Raw genomic sequence first — 21249 nt, forward strand, 5'->3', positions numbered from 1 at the left:
ATATGTTTTCATCATAGTTTCATTTAACAGAATTGTACTTATGCTTACTTCAAAACACTGATCACATAAAGTGAGTATCTGTAGCATGCTATTCTGACATGTATTTTGACTGGTCATATGGTAATTGCACTCAATTGGTTGTACAAGAAAACTGGGTGTTTTCTTTTGTGCAAAATAAATAATGAACAACAAAGGGTGGATAATTAAATTAATTCTCACTCTCTTCAGTATGCACAATATAAAATTTCTTAGGGGATGGTGATGAAAGAGATTTCAATGGAAAAGAAAATCCATAATTCATATACCATCTCCCCAGTCAATTCTCAGAGTGACCCTTTAGAGCAAAGCCTGTAATTGTTCTTCAGCATTTTCACTATCACAGGTTTCTTTTACAAATAAAATTTATATGGGCACAACCATCTCCCAACACAGTGACATTGAGCTTATTCTTGAGCTTTGTGCAAGGGGTGGGGGGTGCACTTGGACAGGTACAGATGCTCCCTCTCATTCTGACCTCAGGCCCAGCTGGTCACAACTGCTTTGTGTCTCTGAGGATTCACAAGGCTTGTAACAAAACATTTACCAGCAAAGACATTGTCTTATTTACTGTGATCGGTACCTACCACAGTCCCCTGGAATAAATCACAGAAGGAAGGGAGAGAGCACATGAAAACTATAAACTCTAAACAATTTGCTTGCAAAGGAAATGAAGATTTTAGGACAGATTTTCTCTACCAATGACTCAAGCCTATCTTTGAAGTTCTCCCTGTTCCATCAGGAAGGAACTTGAGAAAACAGAATGATTTCCATTTAATTAAGAATTGACTTAATAACTGGTATAAAAGTATGTCTTAAAAAATACATGCTTATCGATATGGGTTAGCAAACATATAGGCACATAAAGCATGTAAAATTCTTTGCAAAAGAAAACCATTCAGATTTTCCCGATTTCATTATGTTCTGACTGTCCCCTTTAAGAAGCAGGTACTGTCATATGAGTGGGATCAATAATTCTAAAAGTAACCATGTTTCTTAATTTTGTCATAGAAAAACTCATGATGTGCTTTTATAAAGACCATGCTGTTTAAATCTCTGGCTAGAGATTTAAAGGAAATGAAAATCTCCACATTGGAGATTGGTTGGTTGGTTGGTTGGTTGGTTGATTGGTTGGTTTCAGCCACATTTCTAAGATCTTTGACTAAAACCCNTTGAGAAAACAGAATGATTTCCATTTAATTAAGAATTGACTTAATAACTGGTATAAAAGTATGTCTTAAAAAATACATGCTTATCGATATGGGTTAGCAAACATATAGGCACATAAAGCATGTAAAATTCTTTGCAAAAGAAAACCATTCAGATTTTCCCGATTTCATTATGTTCTGACTGTCCCCTTTAAGAAGCAGGTACTGTCATATGAGTGGGGTCAATAATTCTAAAAGTAACCATGTTTCTTAATTTTGTCATAGAAAAACTCATGATGTGCTTTTATAAAGACCATGCTGTTTAAATCTCTAGCCATTGGTTTCAGCCACATTTCTAAGATCTTTGACTAAAACCCCCGAATTTATTATCTTCTCTTGAAACATTTCACTAGGCCTCATAACCTGCGTGGAGAGCCAACCCCGAGGGCCCACGTCATCCCCAGTGATAGGTGTATCACAGAGTCCCATAATTAATGAACCGGCCCCAGAGAACCATCACCAAATAACAGCAGAGGATAAGGTGAAGTCTGACAGTGTCTGCTGTTGGTTAACGAGAACAAGGACATCCTGACTGTATTTCCCCCACTGCAGTTCAGGCTCATAATAATCCATAACACATACCAATAGCCATTCCATAGATGTGTAATCCAATTCTGACATATCTTGTAAAACACGATTTATGTCGATAAAATACAGTGGGTCTCTCACAGAAACCGGGAAGGGAAATGAAATGGTGAAATGATAAATATTCAACATGTTGCAGATAATATTCTCCCTCTTCCTGGGAATACTACTTGTTCACAGATGCTTTTGTCCCGTGTCTGGGGATCTCTCAGCAGATCAAATGACCCCTCAGTTCGCCTACCTTATTGGTCCCTACTTGCCCAGACAGGATTCAGTAGAATAAATGGATCATAAACAAGATTCCAAATGAAAAATATCAAGTAAATTAGTTCATTTCCAGAAAAAAAAAAAACCACTGACACTGATGGACTGGAATCTAAGCAACCTGTCCAAGAACCGTGGGGTAGACTCTACTAAAGACTGGACTTGTTTTCCGTGTCTGCAGGACGGATGACCACAAATGTGGTGGCTCAGAAGGGCAGGAATCTCTTCCCTCAGTGCGGGGCCCAGAGTCCACAACAGTGCCGCTGGGCCGACACGGAGGCGTTAGCCCGGCCCCATTCCCTCCACAGGCTCTAGGGGAAGATCCTTTTCTTGCCACTTGGGTCTTCAGCATGCCTCGGCATGGGGCCACAGAATTCCCGAGCCCTGCCTCTTTCTGTCTGGGTTTGAAAAATCTCCCTCTGCCTCTCTCGTATTAGGATATCAGTAATGGCATGAGGACCCTCTGGGATGACCCACATGAGCTCTGAAAATCCTTAACCCGATACCAGCAGCAAAGATCCTTGTATCACACTTACAGGGTCCAGGAATTGGGATGGAGGTGTCTCTGAGCGGGGTGGGCAGAGGGGAGCGTTTTTAGCCTAGCACACAAACCAAGACCACAGTTCAAGAATTTAAACCTAAGCAAAAGACACGGTGAAAAGAAACCCAAGTTTTCCACAAGCCTTACACAATGGCTTCCTCGGGCCAGGACTGTGTGGAGTCTCGCTCAAAGTCTCCATCACAGTGATGTTCATGGACTGGGAGATTACCTACCTGCTTTTCGGCAATCACTGATCAGCTAAGAAGCTGATCCCTCTGCCATTTATCTAATAACAAAGATATTTATAATAGGAGGGAGCAATATTCTTACCTGACACTGAAGCAGGACAGAACATATCCTCTGATTATCCTTCAATGCTTTTTATCAAAGCGTCATAGCATAAAAGTTGCCTGGAGACCAACTGCTTTGGGTTTTGTTTTTTTGTTGTTGTTTTGGGGTTTTTGTGGGTTTTTTTAATCATTCACAGGATGTTGTCACTGACACAGTTGCAAAAATGGAGGCAGCGTTTATTCAAAAAAAAAAAAACCATCAGGTGAAGCTCTGGGAAAATATCAGGCCATCTCTGGGTCACTCGTGCTGGGCTTTCAGCTGCTAATGTATGTAAATGAGCCCATCCAGAGGCCCAGCTGTTGTGTGTTGAAATGTGCTGATGAAACTAAATTGGCATTCTAGGGACTGCAAATCAAATTGTAAGCAAAATTACTGAAATACACCAGCCCTCCTCTGAAGCATTATAGGCCCACCCAAGAAAAATGACTAATGGGTACTGATACACAGGCCTGACAGAAATCATAAGCTAGGAAGGAAGATGCATGGAAAATAACAATAAAGAATATTAAATTGCCACCAGGCCCCGCCAGAGACAAATGAAGATGGAACAGATTCTCACCATCAGTCATTTACTCAGTTTCCTCCCAACTGTGCCAGGAATGTGTGGATGAAGAAGGCATTGACTCACACTCACTTTCTACTAGAAAGGAGTGTTTTCTCAGGAATGTTTCCAAACTGGAAAAAGCAGATGAGGGGTGCCGCTCTGAGACAGTTGGGGCCTGGAAAGGCATCCCGTGGGCCCCTTCACCAGGGTGAGGAAACAAGCCACCTTTATCAGCTGCTTGTAGAGAAAAGTATGCACTCTGCCCCAGACACCCATAGTGTGATGGCTTTTCATTTCCCTTCTCATAATGCCATCCTCATTCTTCCAATAGTACCCCACATAACAGTGTCTCGGTGAACGATGGACTGCACGTACCATACACCACAATGGTCCCGTAAGATCATAAGGAAGCTGAAAAATCCCCGTCGCCTAGTGACGTGGCAGCCGACGTGAGGTCGCGGCAGGAAGTGACGCATTGCTCATGTGTTTGTGTTCACGCTGGTTTAAACATACCCACTGCCCTGCCAGGCGTGTGAAAGTATAACACACAATTGTGCACAGCATATAACACTTGATAATAATAAATAACTATGTTATTGTTTTATGTGTTCATTATAGTGTTATCGTTACTTTACTGTGTATTCTTTCTACTTATAAAAAATGTTTACTGTAAAACAGCATGCAGTTACCCCAGCCCCATATATCTCCTTTTAACCAAGTCTCTTGATTGCATCATTTTCTCTTGTCCTTGATTTAATCTCCTGTTGTCTATAAAGTTAGTGTAGCCTACAGATACAGTGCACATGAAGTCTGCAGCATGGACAGTAAGTGTGGTCCTCAGCCTGCACAGTCACTCACCGCTCCCTCACTGACTCACCCAGAGCCCCTTCAGCCTCCATTCATGGTAAGTGCCCTCAGCAGGTGCATCATTTCTTATCTTTCTTTTAAAAATGTTTTGTTTATTTTTTAGAGAGAGAGGAGGGGAGGGAGAAAGAGATGGACGGAAATGTCAATGTGTAGTTGCCTCTTGAATGCCCCCAGCCAGGGACCTAGCCTGCAAGTCAAGCATGTGCCCTGACTGGGAATCGAACCTTCTGGTTCACAGGCCAGCACTCAATCCACTGAGCCACAACGGCCAGGGCTCATTTTTAATTTTTTAGGGTAACTTTACTGTCCCTTTTCTGTGTTTGGATATGTTTAGATGCACGAATACCTTTGTGTTACAATCTCCTGCAAAACTCAATGCAGTAAGATGCTGGACAGGTTTGTGGTCTAGCAGCACTAGGCTGTGTCACACAGCCCAGGGTGCAGTGAGCGGGGTCTCCCATCAAAGTTCGTGTGCGTGAACTCTACAGTGTTCTCACAACGACAAAGTCACCCAACAACACATTTTTCAAAGTGAACCCCCATCAGTAAGCAGGGCATGACTGAGTCTATAAAATGTGAAAGAATTTTTAATTGCTCATGTAACTTAATATTATTTTTACTCCTCAGCGATCCTTTCTATCACAAGGTAATTTGTGATGAAAGGTTAAATCCAAAGCTCAGCTGTCGGCCACAAGTAGGAAGTGAGCCCCTGCCCGCCTGCTCTGCCTCATCGTCAAAATGTAGGCAAAACCCAGCGTCAGGCTCCTGGTACATGATCCTTTCAGCTGCGCCCACACACATCCCTGCAAAGGTCAGGTAGCAAAACGCTAGGACAGAGGACAAGCAGCCCCTAATCCCAGATGACAGCTTCTTTCAGAATATTGCTTGAGTCACTCTGTTTCATCCTTCTTGGCCTTCCTGACCTATTGGGACAGCAGTTCTCAGCCCTAGATGCACATCGGAACTATTTGGGAAATTGACTGTAAACGTACTTGAAGTCCAGAACCCACCCCCAAACGCTCCAAGTGGTCTGAGCTTGTTTGGAGTGCTCAGGTGCTCAGGTATCAGTATTTTTTAATTCACTGATTCTAATGTGCAAATGGGTATGAGGACCATTGTTCTACCTGCCAGCTTCTGTTACTCTTTACCTCCCATGAATTTTGTTAAATACGCATCTACTCATGCCCACCATATATTTTTACTTTTTTCCATCATTCTAGGACCTCCTAACCTTCATTTTGCTGCCTGAAGCTGTGGTTCTGTCCCACGCTTCTCCAGACTAGGTACCTCGTCTGCCTAGACTTCAAGGTCAGCTCTTTGCCAGGAGACGGCTTCCCCTCACTTGCCCTGTAGAACACTCACCAACATGACAACAGTACCTAGCAAGCGTCTACCTACACAGCCACTTTCCCCCTTTCACTTTAGCCCATTTCAAATCTGGCAATCACATCACCTTGTGCTCTGGGGACTCAGTAACCTTCGACATTGTTCTGTGCCATTAAGGTGCATCCACATTTGGAACAAGCCCCTTTCCATGACTCTGCCCTGGCCCACCTGCGCAGTCTTCAGAGCTATTACCATGTAGGGCCCGTTAACTATTTGTTGTGGGAGACTGCACCCGTATATCAATAGGATGTTTAGCAGCATCCCTGTCCTGTGTTCACCAGATACCAGTAACACTCTTCTTCCCCCAATCTGTGACAACCAAAAGTGTCTCTGGACATGGCCAAGTGGTCCCTGGGGAGGGGCAAGCGTTGCCACACACCCGCACCACAGAGAACCACTGCTCTCCCTATTTGTCCAACCTCCCAAACGACTTCGCTGGAGTTGGCTCCTCAGCCATCTGGTGTATGTGTTCCACCCCATTTCAGTTTCCACACAAGTTTACAATCTGTTACTCTGAGATTCCTTCTCCCTCCAGAGTTGCTAGCCTTCAGCTTTGATTCAACTTCTCCAGCGATGCCAGGCATCAAAGCAGCTGAGACAAATTCTCCTGCCTGCTCGTCATCCTTAACCTTTCTGTTGCCGCTGAATGCGTATGATTTCCATCTTCAATATTAACATGGCTACACAGAAATTCACGAATTTTCATAAGTTTTTTTAATGCATGTTTATATGACAGCTGTCACAATACAATCTAACAAATGTTTTGAGTGAAGTTAAAGACAACGAAGTGCTACTAGAGCCATCTTACAAAAGAAAAAAAACCCAAAGAACTGTTTGGCCAGCCCAGAAATTTATATTAACAATGTGCTGATAGAGAGCGCATAGACCAGGGCCTTTCTTAACATCAGTAGTGCAGAGTTGGCTTCTAACTCTAAAAACACTTACGCTCTTGCACAATTGTCCGTTCCTTCCTCTGACTTGTGGAATGGGAATAATTTTACTCTTGCAAAGCCTTTTGAGATTCCAAACTGAGTGAAATTTCATTGCAATTCAATCTGAGTAACAACTCTTAATTATTTGAGCTAATGGAGAGGGATGAAGCACCAAAATTAGGAAATTCACCTAAGACAACCCGAAGCACATACTGACGCAGACACACATTCTCAAATGTGAAGAAATGAAAAGGTCACCAAAAGTCATTGGACTGGTTTTACTGGATGATTCATAACTCACCCAAATGAAGCATTGCTGACATAGTTGAGCATTATGCTAGCATAGCCATCAAAGCGGTGAATTTCCATAGCTATTCATTATAATGGGAGGTGATTTCAATGACGTTTGGGGAGTAGGTTGACATAGAATTTTCATTCTTTTTTATAATTTTATGTAGTTTTCATGTTGTCTTCATTGAACTCATTTTTACTGTGATAAAAGAATCCTAACATACAATTCTCCATGTTAACCATTTTAGCCGTGTAGCAGTGCGACATGAAGTACCTTCATGTTGCTGGGTAGCATCACCGGCTTCCTGAACATTTTCTCCCCCAACGTCAACAATTTCTAACAGATATTCCCTCCCGACTGACTGCTAATAATCTGCTGTATATAGCATTTTAGGTTAATGTCCCAGAGCTCTTTTGAAATAAATGTAAAATCTACCAAAATGATTGAAGGACAGCACTAATAGAGGTTTATGAATTCAACGTTCATATATAGGAAGAGAATTCTAGTCTTTTCCTTGTTCTGCTTCATACATTCCCACCATCCAGTGCCCCACTGACTCTGCCCTTTGTCTTTTTCTCAACAGCTCCCGAGAACTTCACCCGTAGCTCCTGACTGCGGGAAGGGCTCCACATAGACAGAGCACATGGTCCTTGACGAGACAAGTATGTCTTCATATCTGCAAAATTAAACATTTATTTTTAACAAATATACTTCACTTTGCTTTAAAAGCTGTTATGGACATTGGTTAAATGATGCTCAGATAAAGCTATGTTCATCCAGTTTTTTTAAGCCTTTAGCTTTTAGAATAGACCATCTTGTTTAACAGATGCAATGTATTGACCACTAAAGAGGACAGAGTTTCATAAAGCTTTACTAATAAAGGTTATTTTAGCCTCCCATAGCCCTCACTTTAATAGGAGAGATTCTCTTAGCTTCTCCTAGTCATGGTTTTATCAGTAAAGTTTATCTTAGCTGAACATATTCCCTAAAAATTATGGAAACTTTTTTGGAACATAAAACCCTATCCAATTGTCACAAAAACCTAAACCTCAGAATTAAGGAAAATGTTTCTTTCTTGTTTTGTTTTGTTTTGTTTTGTTTTGGGTTTTTTTGGTGTAAGAACCACAGGTATTTTCATTTTCTTAGAGACCAGGACTGAAGTAAATGGTGGTGATAATCATTAAACATATCTCCAAGATCAATTTCCTCCACAGAACTTTAACAATAACCTCCACAGAGCTCTAGCCCTAGTTTTAAAACTTCCCTGTAAGAAAAGGGCATGTCCCAATTAAAGGAGCAAGTTTCACATAGTTCCTCACTGCAGAGTGTGGCAATTTTAACTTCCAACTTTTTAAAGAAAGGGTGACTCCCTTCTCTCTGCTCTTTCTTGGCTAATGAACATTTCTGGATAATTTCCTGTAGCTCAGTGAAAGCTAAAACCATCCCTTTAACTGGGCAGTCATTGCTAGATTTACCAGTTATGTCAATGTTTAAAATAGAGCGAGTTAAAGGCAAATGTCAAAAGACTAAAGCCCAAGACTCCTTTTACCTGTTAGATACTAACACAGGAGTACTGATTTGCCGTACATGTCCTCAAATTGATGAAAACCTAGAATTAAAATACATGAAGATAAAAACAAAACCTTTTTGAGAATTATCCTAAGACAGGAGAAGGAAACTCTGCTTTATAGAGGAGAAATATGACAATAATATAATGAAGTTTCACTACTGCGAAACTTTGTCATAGTCAGTTTTGGCTGCTCTAATGAAAATGCCACAGACTGAGTGGCTTAAACAACAGTTATTCCTCACAGTTCTGGAGACTGGAAAGTCCAAGGTCAAGTTGCTGGCAGATTTGGCTTCCGATGAGGGGCCACTTTCTGATTCACAGGTGCCTGCCTTCTCTCTACGTCCATGTGGAAGAAGAAACGAGATCTCTCTGGAGTCCCTTTATTAGGGCACTAATCCCATTCGATGAGGCTGCCACCCTTCTGACCTAACAAGCTGCCAAAGAACCCACTTAGAGATCCCACCGCATTGAGGGTTAGAATTTCAACATAGGAATTTTGGAGGAACACAAACTTCATTGCTGAGTTTCTTCCTCAGACTTCATTTCATTTCATTTTTATTGTTAACACTACTACAGACGTCCCCACTTCCCCCCTTTGACCTCCCTCTACCCAGCCCCTGCCCTACCCCCTGCCCTTCACCACACTGTTGTCCGTGCCCATGGGCTACGCATATATGCATATGTGTTCTCTGGCTAATCTCCTCCAGTCCTCCCCTTACCCCCTCCACTCTGGGATCTGTCAGTCTTTTCCACATATCCATGCTGCTGGTTTGGTTTTGTTCATTAGATTCCACATATAAGTGAGATCATATAGTTGTCTTTCTCTGCCTGATTTATTTCACTTAGCATAATATTCTCGAGGTCCATTCGTTCTGTGGCAAAGGCAAGAGTTCCTTCCTTTTTATAGCCACATAGAATTCCACCATGTAAATGTACCATAGCTTTTTGATCCACTCATCTACTGATGGGCACTAGGGCTGTTTCAAGACCTTGACTGTTGCAAATAACGCTGCTATGCACATAGGAGTGTATATAGTCTTTCCGATTAGTGCTTCGGGAGTCTAAGCGTATATTCCCAGAAGTGGGAAGTCACATGCTCAGATGCAGTTGGCCAAACTTTGACCTAGCAGCTGTGTTTCTGACATCAACTCGGGGATAGAACTATACTTCGAAAACACAGGGTTCTGAGCAGAGTAGGAAAAAACCAATGTAACTGCTATTGTAAGGTCAGAGCACCTTTGTGCAGGTCATTTATTTTTTTAAAAAGTCCTTGCAACTGTCATCTGAAAAACCCACAGCTGTCCCCAGCAGAACATTTGGAACACTATATGCCGCATTTCAAGGAGGTCAGATTTCTTTCCTCGACTCTTAAGAGGCACCTCTTAAAATTTTCCAGTTAATATTTTCAAAACTCTGTAACAAATAGAAGCCCCAGAGAAAAGCCTATCATATGGCTGTCAGTGAACTTGACTTCCATTATAAAATCAAAACATTGTCAAGCATTTTGGGTGTCAAAGCAGCTGCCACCTAAGAACTATTCAGAAAAAAAAATACCCCAATCAGTTTAGGTCTCGTAATCTCTGCGACTTTCAAGCGGGAAAACAGGATAGTCATTTTTATGTATTCATTTATGAAACTATAGTCATAATTTTCCAAAAAATGTATTTATGTATAAAGAAAGATTATTGATTCCTGGTTGTGTTACAAAAAAAGAGCAAATTTTAAGTTAGTCCCTTTTCTCCCTAGTACTTAAAACAGAATGAATTAACATGAGCATTCATCCATTTACTCAACAAGCTTCTATGAATATTCTATTATTTGTAAGGCACTATAGCAAGCTGTGAGGCAAACAAAGAAATGGTCACTTTCTCCCCCTTCTGTGACTAGGCAACTAGATGTCAAAAATGACTAAAGTTTAAGACCCCATGACAAAGGAGACGCTTACAACCCAAGTCACCCAAGAGTCTAAATTCCTACTTTCATTCTCATCATGTTCCTCTCATTCTAACCTGTGATTTTTATTCAGTGCTTTTAAAGAGGAAACGTAAAGGTTGAACAGGAAGATACTTCTGCCCTTTTCTTCTGCATGGAGAAATGGGGGCTCACTGTTACCCTGGGTCTTCCCTGCACCCACCCAGAAAGTATTAGAACGGAGAATAATAACGAGTTAATAAAAAATAACTTGCAAATAACTTTGAAAATGTTAGTTATAAAAGTCCAAAAACTAATTATAAAATTTGTCATTATTTTGCTTCATCTTTTTCACTTCGAAAGACACAGGAAAAATCACTCTCAGTACCTATTCAATGTATTTTCTAATTGCGGAGGAAAAGGTAATATCCCTAAAACTCTAAACATGTGAAATGTTTAAGGTCCGACAAGGCTGTTTTCTGTGATATCTGGTTGTTCCAGAAATAAAGGCCCTGTAACGGGCAGTTCATCATTTCACTCTGTTGTTTAAGGAAAGGAAAACATACCCAAAAGGAGAGTGCTCCGTCCGGAATATATTAGAGGCTTAATTCATGACTGCTGGAAGCTGAAAAAATGCAATGGTATTTCAGGGTTTTCAATGCATTCAAATGGATGCTCCGTAAAGTATTTACTAAATAAACAATTCATTAGCCCTCTAAAGACTCCATGTCTCTTGATGATGAGATCTAGGGATTAACAGAAGAAGAGTTTTTCATTGAAACAAGGTGCTCCCCATATTATTGCAAGCAAATCTCATGTAAAACTTCAAAGGGGTTTGAAGGGGAACGTGAACAAACCTCACCCCAGCCCTGCAGCCAGGTGCTCTGCGTGGGGTTAAATGCACACAAACCGCCCACACGCTGCTGCCTAGATGGCTTCTCACTTCCTCTGCCCGCCAAACCCTTCCCCCAGAGCCCCAAGTGTTCTTTGCAAAACAGAACTCTCTGATTATTTCACACCTTGTTTAAAATTCTTCAGTAAACCCTAAAACAAATGCCCAAAGCATTTGATATGGTATATGAGGCTGGTCTAGCTCCTGACTCTGCCTCTTCAGCTGTTTTTTGTTTGTTTGGCTTTTCAGGATTTTTTTTGTTGTTGTGGGGGTGTTTTTGTTGTCTTTTTGCTTGCTGTTTGGTGGGTGGGAGCTAGTTTCGCGATGGCATTCTGGTTCTTGCTGTCTCCGATTTTTCCTCACTAAGTGGGCCAGTGCTTATAAGGCCCCTTCCCTTCCTCTTCTTCACCCTTAAGTCTCAGTTCTGCCAGCTCTTCCTCTAGCAAGCCAGGACATAAGTTAGGTATACCCCCTTCCTACTCCTGTAATTAATTACTATCTTAGCACAGTGCTACTAAGTTCTCCTTATTTAGCTCCCTTACTACCTCTCTGTGCTTACTCTTTTCTGTGTTCCTACCAGATTGGCCCAGCCTGGCATGTAGTAGGTACTCAATAGTTTTTTTTAATGAATGTGCAAATACTGAATGGCTATACATGAGGGGAAGCTGCAGAAGCCACGTTAAAAATTAATGGCCTAAATTGGTCCTAAACGCCTCCTGTCTACTCAGCCCCATAGGTCAGTCTTAGGAGACCCGTGGTGCATTCCATCTCCAGAAGGGACATTGACCTTGAAATTTCTCATGAGCAGAGTAAAGCAGAACTGAAGAGACTCACATTTCCCCTAACCTAGCCATCAAAAAGCAAGCCCCCTCATTTGCCAGCAGACATTCTCAACCCATCACCACCACCATCACCACCAACGTCTCAAAGGAAGAAGAGGTCAAACTCATCCCTGGAAGTCTATAAATTCAGAGTATCTTTAACGTTTATGGTTTTGTCTTTTAAATCCATGTAAGTTTGTTATTCTTTTCATAAAATGAAACTGATCTTTATAAATCATTTGCCAGTTAAATGACTTATACTCATGCACTGCATGGGGAACTATTTCGGTCAATAATGCATGGAGCCACCAGGTGATGGTGGTCCCACAACATTACAATGGAGCTGAAAAATTCTCATCCCCTAAGATGTGAGAGCTGTAGTAATGTTGTAATGCCATAAAGCAATGCATTACTCACGTGTGTGTGGTGATGCTGGTGTGAAAAAACCTACAGTTCTGCCAGTCATATAAAAGTATAGCACAAATGATTATGTATACTACATAATACGTGATAATAATAAATAACTATGATCCTGGTTGATGTATTTACTACACTATATTTTATTTATTTTATTTTATTTTTTATATTTTATTTAATTTATTTTCTGACAGAGGGGAAGGGAGGAAGAAAGAGAGGAAGAGAAACATCAATGGGTGTTTGCCTCTTTTGCACCCCCTACTGGAGACCTGGCCCGCAACCGAGGCTTGTGCCCTGATTGGGAATAGAACCAGCGACCCTTTGCTTCGCAGGCTAGTGCTTAATCCACTGAGTCACACCAGCCAAGGTTATTTTATTGTTATTTTAGAGTATACTCTTTCCTACTTAGAAGAATTAGTTTGCTGAAAAACAGCATGCAGTTACCCCAGTTCCAGTCTCACTGTTCTCATTTTTAACCAGGTCTCCAAATCGCATCATTTTTTTTACACTTGACTTAATCTCCTGTTGTTTTATAAATTCAGGGTAGCTTAAGTGTACAGAGTTTATAAAGGCTACAGTAGTATACAGCAACATCTTAGATCTTCACATTCACTCACCTCTCACTCAATGACTCACCCAGAGCAATTGCCAGTCCCACAAGCTCCATTCGCGGTAAGTGTCCTATACAAGTGTATCCTTTTTTATAAATCTCTTATACCATATTTTTACTGTACCTTTTCTATGTTTTTATATTTTTTATCACTTTTACTTTTCAATTAGAGTTGACATACAATATTATACTAGTTTTAGGTGTATACCTCAGTGATTAGACATTATAGAACTTAATAGGTGATCATCCTGATAAATCTTGCACCCACCTGACACCATACATAGTTAATAACAATATTATTGGCTATATTCCCTACACTGTACTTTACATCCTCATGACTATTCTACTACTACCAATTTGTACTTCTTAATCCCTACACTTTTCTTTCTTAACTTCCCCAACCCCCCTCCCACCTGGCAACCATCAAAATTTCTCTGTACATATGAGTCTGTTTCTGTTCTGCTTATTTTGTTTTTTAGACTCAATTGTTGATAGATATACATATTTATTACTATTGTTCATATTTCTTCTTCTTCTTCTTCTCAAAGACCCTTTAATATTTTATGTAATACTGGTTTGGTGGTGATGAACCCCTTTAGATTTTTCTTATCTGGGGTGCATTTTATATATCCTTGAATTCTGATTCAAAATTCTATTTTTGGTAGGTAAAGTAGTCTTGGTTGTAGGTCCTTGTTTTTCAGCACTTTGAATATTTCTTGCCAATCCCTTCTGGCCTACAAAGTTTTTGTTGAGAAATCAGCTGACAGTCTTATGGGAGCTCCCTTGTAGCTAATTGCTTTTTTCTCACTGCTTTTAAGATTCTCTTTATCTTTAACCTTGGGCATTTTAATTACAAAGTGTCTTGGTGTGGGCCTCTTTGAGTTCATCTTGTTTGGGACTCTCTGTGCTTCCTATTGTGTGTTTATTTTCTTGACCAGGTTAAGAAAGTTTTTGTCATAATTTTTAAGGCAGTTTTTCAATTACTTACTCTCTTTCTTCTTATTCCTACACCCCCATAATGCAGTTGTTGGGGTGCTTGAAGTTGTCCCAAAGGCTCCTTACACTATCCTTATTTTGAGATTTTTTTTTCTGTTCTTATTTTTTTTCTTCCTTATATTCCAAATCACTGTCCTCATTTTTGGCTTCACCTACTCTACTGTTGATTCCCTATAAATATTCTTCATTTCAGTTAGTGTATCCTTCATTTTTTACTTTTTCAAATGGTTTCCATGTCCTTTTTAGGCTGTTGAAGTTCTCTCTAAATTCATCTGCTCTTCCCCAAAGTTCATTGAGCATCCTTCTAACCAGTGTTTTGAACTCTGCAGCTAGTAGATTTCTTGTCTCCATTTTGTTTAGTTCTTTTTCTAGAGTTTTGTCTTTCATTTGAGACATATTTCTTTGATTCCTCATTTTGGCAGCCTCCCTGTGTTTGTTTTTATGTACTAGGTAGAGCTTCTATGTCTCCCAAGCTTGGCAGAGTGGCCTAATATAGTAGGTGTTCTATAGGATCCAGTTGCACAGCCTCCCCATTCACCTGGGCTGGGTACTCCAGGTTCACCCCCCCATGTAGGCTGTGTACACTCCTATTATAGTTGAGTCTTGATTGCTCCTGGCATGTCAATGGAGGGATATACCCCCAAGGCCCATCAGGTGCAAGAATTTGCTTTGACCACCATAGAGGATTAGCTATGCAGGGGCCCACCCCAGAGAATAGGACTTATTTCAGCAGGGTACTGCTGCCAATTCAGTCCACCCCTGGAGCCTGTTGCTTGTGGAGGTAGTTGGATGGTGCTTTGATACTGGAAGTAGTTGGATGGTGAAACTATTCACCTAGTACATTTGGTTCTGGGGCCTTCCAAGGAGGTGTAGGCCAAGGTCAGCAACTGCCTATGTTTTGCCTGGGCCCACCTGGCATAAGCTACAAAGCAATCTGCATATAGCTGCTACTTTTGCTGGACTTGGAGGTGCCCAGGACAGGCCAAGCTATGAACCAAGGCTGACTGTTGGTAGTGCCAAGCCTGGAGCCACTTAGCAACAGTATGGGGCACACTGAGGCCTGATGCTTCTTATTTGAGAGAGATTTAGGAAAATCTGAAGCATGAGCCAAGATAGGCCATTTATATGGAAAACCCACTAGAAACAGTTTGGATGGGCCTGCAAGTTGGTGGGACAGGGTCTCAGGGAATCACCAGGGCTAGGGAAATAGGGTGAACTAGGTTGATGGAATCTCAGATACAGTGCCCACCTGCCAGCTCTGTGGGGTAAGGGCTCAGAAAAGGAACAATAGCCTCTGCCAGCACTTCTGTCTGGGAGAAAGTAGGCCCTCCAGCTCTTGCCTTGAGGCCAGGCACCTTAGTTCCTCCCTGTATGTCTCTGGTACCTTCCGAGCTGCTGCCCCAGCACTGGAGCTCAGAGGGCATGAGTTCAAGTAAGTCCGTGTATGGGCCTTTTAAGAGGAACTTAAAATTTCCAGAAGCCTGGGACTCCTGAAGTCCTCCATCTCCCTCAGCCACAATCCTTCCTGGTCTTCACAGACAGAAGTTATGGGGACTTCTCTCCCTGGCCCTGAAAGCCTGGACTGGGGAAACTGGTGTGGACCTGGAACCCCTCACTCCTCATGGGGAACTCTGCATCTGAAGTACCCCTCCAAATCCCAATTTTTAGCCACCGCGTGTGGGTGTGGGACCAGCCTGTTCTGTATCTCCACCCCTCCCACCAGTCTTGATGGGGCTTCTTCTCTGCATCCTTGGAGAATATAAAGTAAGAAGCTAGATTTCAGGCAGTTCTGAATGATGGGTGTTCTGTAGTTTAGTTGTAATTTTGATGTGGCTGAGGGAGGGTGCGAGTATCTCACTTACCTATGCCACTATCTTGACCGGAAGCCCCCAAATACCCTTTTCTGTTTTTAGATACACAAATACCATTGTGTTACAATTGCCTACAGTATTCAGTATAGTGACATGTCACAAGGTTTTGCAGCACGGGAGCAATAGGCTCTACCATATAGTCTAGGTGTAGTAGGCTACAACACCTAGGTTTGTGTAAGTGCACTCTGTGATGTTTGCACAATGACAAAATCACCTAATGATGAATTTTGCAGAAAGCATCCCCGCCATTAACAAGTGCATAGCTGTCATTCCCCTCCTCACACACACAAATTTTAATTAGATATTCCAGAAAGGTGTCCCATGTTTATCCTAAAGCTTTCCATCTCTTTCTAACTCCTCAAAATGTGCCTCATTAAGAAATATAGGATATAGCCCTGGCTGGTGTAGCTCAGTGGATTGAGCGAAGGCCTGTGAACCACACGATCACGGTTCGATTCCCAGGGCACATGCCTGGGTTGCAGGCCAGTTCCCAGCAGGGGACTCACGAGAGGCAACCATACATTGATATTTCTCCCCTTCTCTCCTTCCCTTCCCCTCTAAAGATAAATAAATAAAAAATAAAAAATAAAAAAAGAAATATAGGATATATTATGACCCCTATTCATATATTACCTTCCTAAAAAACCAAGTTCTGGCCATAATTATTTTTTAAGAAACCTAGAATAAAAATGGAAAGAGGAGGACCTTAAAAACAGAAAAAAGGGAGGAGAACTTGTCCTCAATATTAGAGCTTTATAAAACTTCACAGTTGTATACCTAAAACAGTTCTAAAATTATTTCATACCTCCATCATTCCCCGTTCCCAGTTTACAGTTGGCCAATTACACAGCTGCCAATGAATCCTAATGTTTCCATAGCCCCCAAAGAAAAAATTACCTTGAGGTGAATTCTCTCTTGGCATCACTTCATACAAAAAAAGACTCAGATATATTAGCATAGATGTAACAAGATATTCAGTACAGCACTCTTTGGATTCGAACCAAAATACCTGGAAACTTGAACACCTATCAAGAAAGGATTGGTAAGACAAACTATAGCATATCTAGAAATGGGATGTCATGCAGAATATCATGTAGCCATCAGATAAAACGACGTAGATCATCACTACGTTTTCACAAATGTATAGGAACAGAAAACTTGTCCCCTCTTCCCTTGTAGGTTCTTTACCTGATCTAGTAATTAAATCGACCTAAGACAGAGTCACAGGAGGAAAAAAATTCTCTCTTCTAGTGGCTTTCTTCCTGGCACAGGCACCCTATCTAAATTGTTAGGCAGTTAAGGGAGAGGTAAAAAGCTCTCCTTGCATTTGTTGGGCCTCAACTATCTTCAGTTCAAAATAACCCACGTGCCAAAGTGCATGTTCTGCAGCAGACTGCGCTCATCACATGCATTCCAAGAGATCCAGGATAGGCNTAAATCGACCTAAGACAGATTCACAGGAGGAAAAAAATTCTCTCTTCTAGTGGCTTTCTTCCTGGCACAGGCACCCTATCTAAATTGTTAGGCAGTTAAGGGAGAGGTAAAAAGCTCTCCTTGCATTTGTTGGGCCTCAGTTATCTTCAGTTCAAAATAACCCACGTGCCAAAGTGCATGTTCTGCAGCAGACTGCGCTCATCACATGCATTCCAAGAGATCCAGGATAGGCAGTTATAAGAAAAAAGCAAGGCATGGAACAGGAAAAATTCCTACTGACTAGAAAACAGGCAAGTATATATATTTGCATATATACATGCTTTACAAGGCTATACCAATGGTTGGTTATCCCTGGGCAAAACAAAGGATTAGTGAAGAAAGATGAACTTATTATTCAGCCTTGTATTGCTTAAATTTTCACCCCAAAGTTAACTTGTGTATGCGTGTCTATTTATACTCACACACACGCACCCCTTTCAAACAAAAGCTATCTAGAGGAAGCACGGGGGGAAGCAAACAGGAAGGGCACAACCTGGCTCACTCTCCCTGCCTGACTCACGGCTTCCTGGGCTGTAGCCCAGCAGGCCCGGGCTGGTGCTGGCAGGCTCCAGCTCCTGCGATTTCTCAGTCGGGAGGTGCTGTGCTCCCGTTCGAGAGGATGGACCTCAGTGACTGGAGGCGATGCAGGCAAGAGCCCCTATATCCAGAATGCAGATCCTCCACAGCCTTCTTTAGCAACCTGCCTTCATAAACTGTCATTTTAATATCGGCCTATCCCACAACTTCTATTTCCTTTTCCTGACAAACTTTCAGAGGTAGAGGTCTACCTGCTACGCCATGTTCAAAGTTCAAAATACCTCACCGATGCTGCGAAGACTGAGGTCAGCGAAAACGTTCGTGAGAACCTTTTCCTGCACATTGAGTACCAAACCACCGTGACAACAGGCGTTCTGGACAGTAAGCTGTGTGGAAACAGCTTGCTCACTGCTGGCCCAGCTGGCCAATTAGACAGTGAGTTCTCCTGACGGTATGAGGCTCACCAGTAGCCCCACAACGATTGTGGGCGCATGCCCAGCATTCAGAGAACCCCTTAAATGAAATCAGACCAGTGCCGAGGCCGATCAACACCCGGGAGCCAAGAGGAACAATTAAAGGAGTGAATGTTTTATTCTTTAGTGTTTAATAGAATACATAACAAGTCACATAATCAATGATTCATTACTGCACACACAGGGAGGAAAACAGTATTGAGTCTTCCTGCTATACAGCTGGTTGTGAGCAGGGAGAACAAAAATCTCTAGAGCATTCAGATGGTTGAAGAAATTCTCATTTAAAGTGTGGGCATGTCTAAAAAGACTTCATCGGTGCCTTTTTTAAAATACAGAGGGATTTTTTTTCTTGGCTTTCTGCCTCATTAGAAAAGCCTGATAATTTTGTAATTAACTTTTTTTCCTTTCCCCTTCTATTTTGAGAAAAGGCCCAATGATATGAAAAGAGAACATTTCCAACTATCTCACAATTCCAGAGAGCTCTGGGGGAATCTTACATTGTTTAGTGGCTAAGAGTTTCTCAGATGCCTGGAAATTTTTAAATAACACATAATTGACATCTTCAAAATTAACATCCACGATGAATGTTTTAACCTTTTGTCATTAAATGTCACTAATACTGTTTGTGTGGTCATAAATGAGTTATCATCATTTGTATTCAATAGTAATAGCAAAATCTGCCTGTCTATAAAGTCACAAAGACAGTTGTATAATAATTCACATTACAATTAATGTTCACATATGTCAAAATACATTTAAAATAAAAAAACTTGAGTTGGGGAAAAAATCACAAAATGTATAAGGTGACAAGAATTCTTGGGTCAAACTAGTCTATTTTCCTACCATGAATGATTATACTCTACTGTAGACAGTCTGGTTGAATTTCTTCCAAATTTCAAGGGCCCCAGTAGAAAATCTAAATCTGTAAATGTTAATACTTTCAGATTTTTATGATCCAAACTAGTGGCAAAGAAAAGTTCACTTCAACATAAATTGATTCCGACTCTAGGAAACCGGTTTCAGGTGCTATTGTCCCGGGAAACGAGACTATTTGACTTATTCCTCAAGAGACAGATTTGGTCATCTAAGAAAACTAATTCAGCTTTTAAATGGGTCACAGTAAAGGGAAAAAAATCCCCCAAAACCAAAATTCCAAAGGATTTACTCTGGTAGGGTAATAATACAAACATTCAGTTTACTATTTTGGAAATTAAAGTCCATTGAGAAAAGCATTGATGATTTAGACTATAAAAGAAACTCTAGGAATTCAGCCCCTCCAGTCAATACTTGCTAAATCCCTGCACTATAATTTGGCATTTTTCATGTGGAATACAAAAACGTTTGAATATTAGATTTGAATTTACCCTAATTTCAAAAGTAAGAAATTATCAAAGCTCCAGCTTACATGGCTTCAGTATAATAATATTCCATAGAAAATTCCAATAAAAACTGGACTATGTGATGAACACCCCCTGTTGCCCATGTTGTCTGAGAAGTCACAGATTACGCATTTCCTCAGAGAAGCAACAGCCCCCATGTACATGGTTCTGAATTGAAGAAAAGATAGATTTGGCTTCTATTGTAAGTTATCACTTTGCCATCAATGTGGAAAGTCAAATAAGAAACACAAGAATAAAAGAAGTACTGAAGGAGAAAACACTTTAAAAGTCTCACCCCTCAAGGAATATTTTCCACAATGTATAGTTTGAACAGTTAGAATGATACCATATTCTACACGTATTAATAAACAACGTGACCAATACTTGGCACAAAAGCATTAGACACAATACCTGTTTTTTTAACTACCACCATCAATAATCATTCTTTTTTAAAAAGTAAAAAAAAAAATCAATGTTACTAAAATCTAATGTCAGTCCATTGTATTTATGAAATAGATTGTAATCAGAGCCATTACATATATAAATGTATGTTCCACTGAGTCAGGTTAATGCAGTCACAGTTATCTGAATAATATGTGACATTCTCCCAAGTTACTTGAATGGTGTCTTCACAGGATTTGTTCAAATAACCTCAATATCCCATCCAAGCTCATAGGTGACAACCAACAAACACTCCAGCCCACCCTGTAGACCACCAAAGGTCCTGCTCTGGCCCCACAATGTACAATGTACAATGAGTCTCCCACCCAGCCTTTACTTTGGGCTAAAAGTAAATGGTTTTCCAGTACCTACTTCCAACTTTATAGGGGACAGTCATTCCTAGAAAAAGACGTTGCTTTCCTGTCTCTAACCATTAAATGCCCAGTCTTCCAGATAATGAAAGGGGCCAGGGGAGCATTGCAGGGCAGCAAGGATGGGGGGCAGAGATAAAATGTGTACGAAATAGTTCAACTCAAAGTTTTACAAGATGAAATTTATGACTGAAGTGGCAGAGACAAAACTTTAGCAGTTTCGCCTTACTCCCGGAGTTGTGCCGATTTTAACAAGGAAAATCAGAACCTCGGAGTCTTGCCATATGTTGGTGGCTTTGATCTGGCCCTGTAAGATGTTCTCAATTACGTGATTTTTATTGAACAATCTAACAGAGTACCAGGTGGGCGGAGAAGTCTCTGTGACACTCTCTTTGGCCAGTGAGCACCATTCCTAAATCATTTCGGGCTTGAAACAGAGATGAGCTCTGATGCATTACCTAGTCTGAGGGCACACTCAACA

At 41.1% G+C, this 21249-nt stretch overlaps 1 long non-coding RNA gene across 1 annotated transcript; it reads left to right on the forward strand.

Moving 5' to 3' along the window:
- Positions 1-4345: 4345 nt before the first annotated feature.
- LOC118996102 (uncharacterized) lies at positions 4346-6479 on the forward strand. Its single transcript, XR_005068427.1, has 3 exons — positions 4346-4433; positions 5617-5704; positions 6318-6479. It is a non-coding gene; the product is annotated as an uncharacterized LOC118996102 (long non-coding RNA).
- Positions 6480-21249: the final 14770 nt, after the last annotated feature.

The sequence above is a fragment of the Sturnira hondurensis genome, unplaced genomic scaffold (genome assembly GCF_014824575.4).
Source record: "Sturnira hondurensis isolate 20B ecotype Veracruz unplaced genomic scaffold, ASM1482457v3 Scaffold0010812, whole genome shotgun sequence".
NCBI lineage: Eukaryota > Metazoa > Chordata > Mammalia > Chiroptera > Phyllostomidae > Sturnira > Sturnira hondurensis.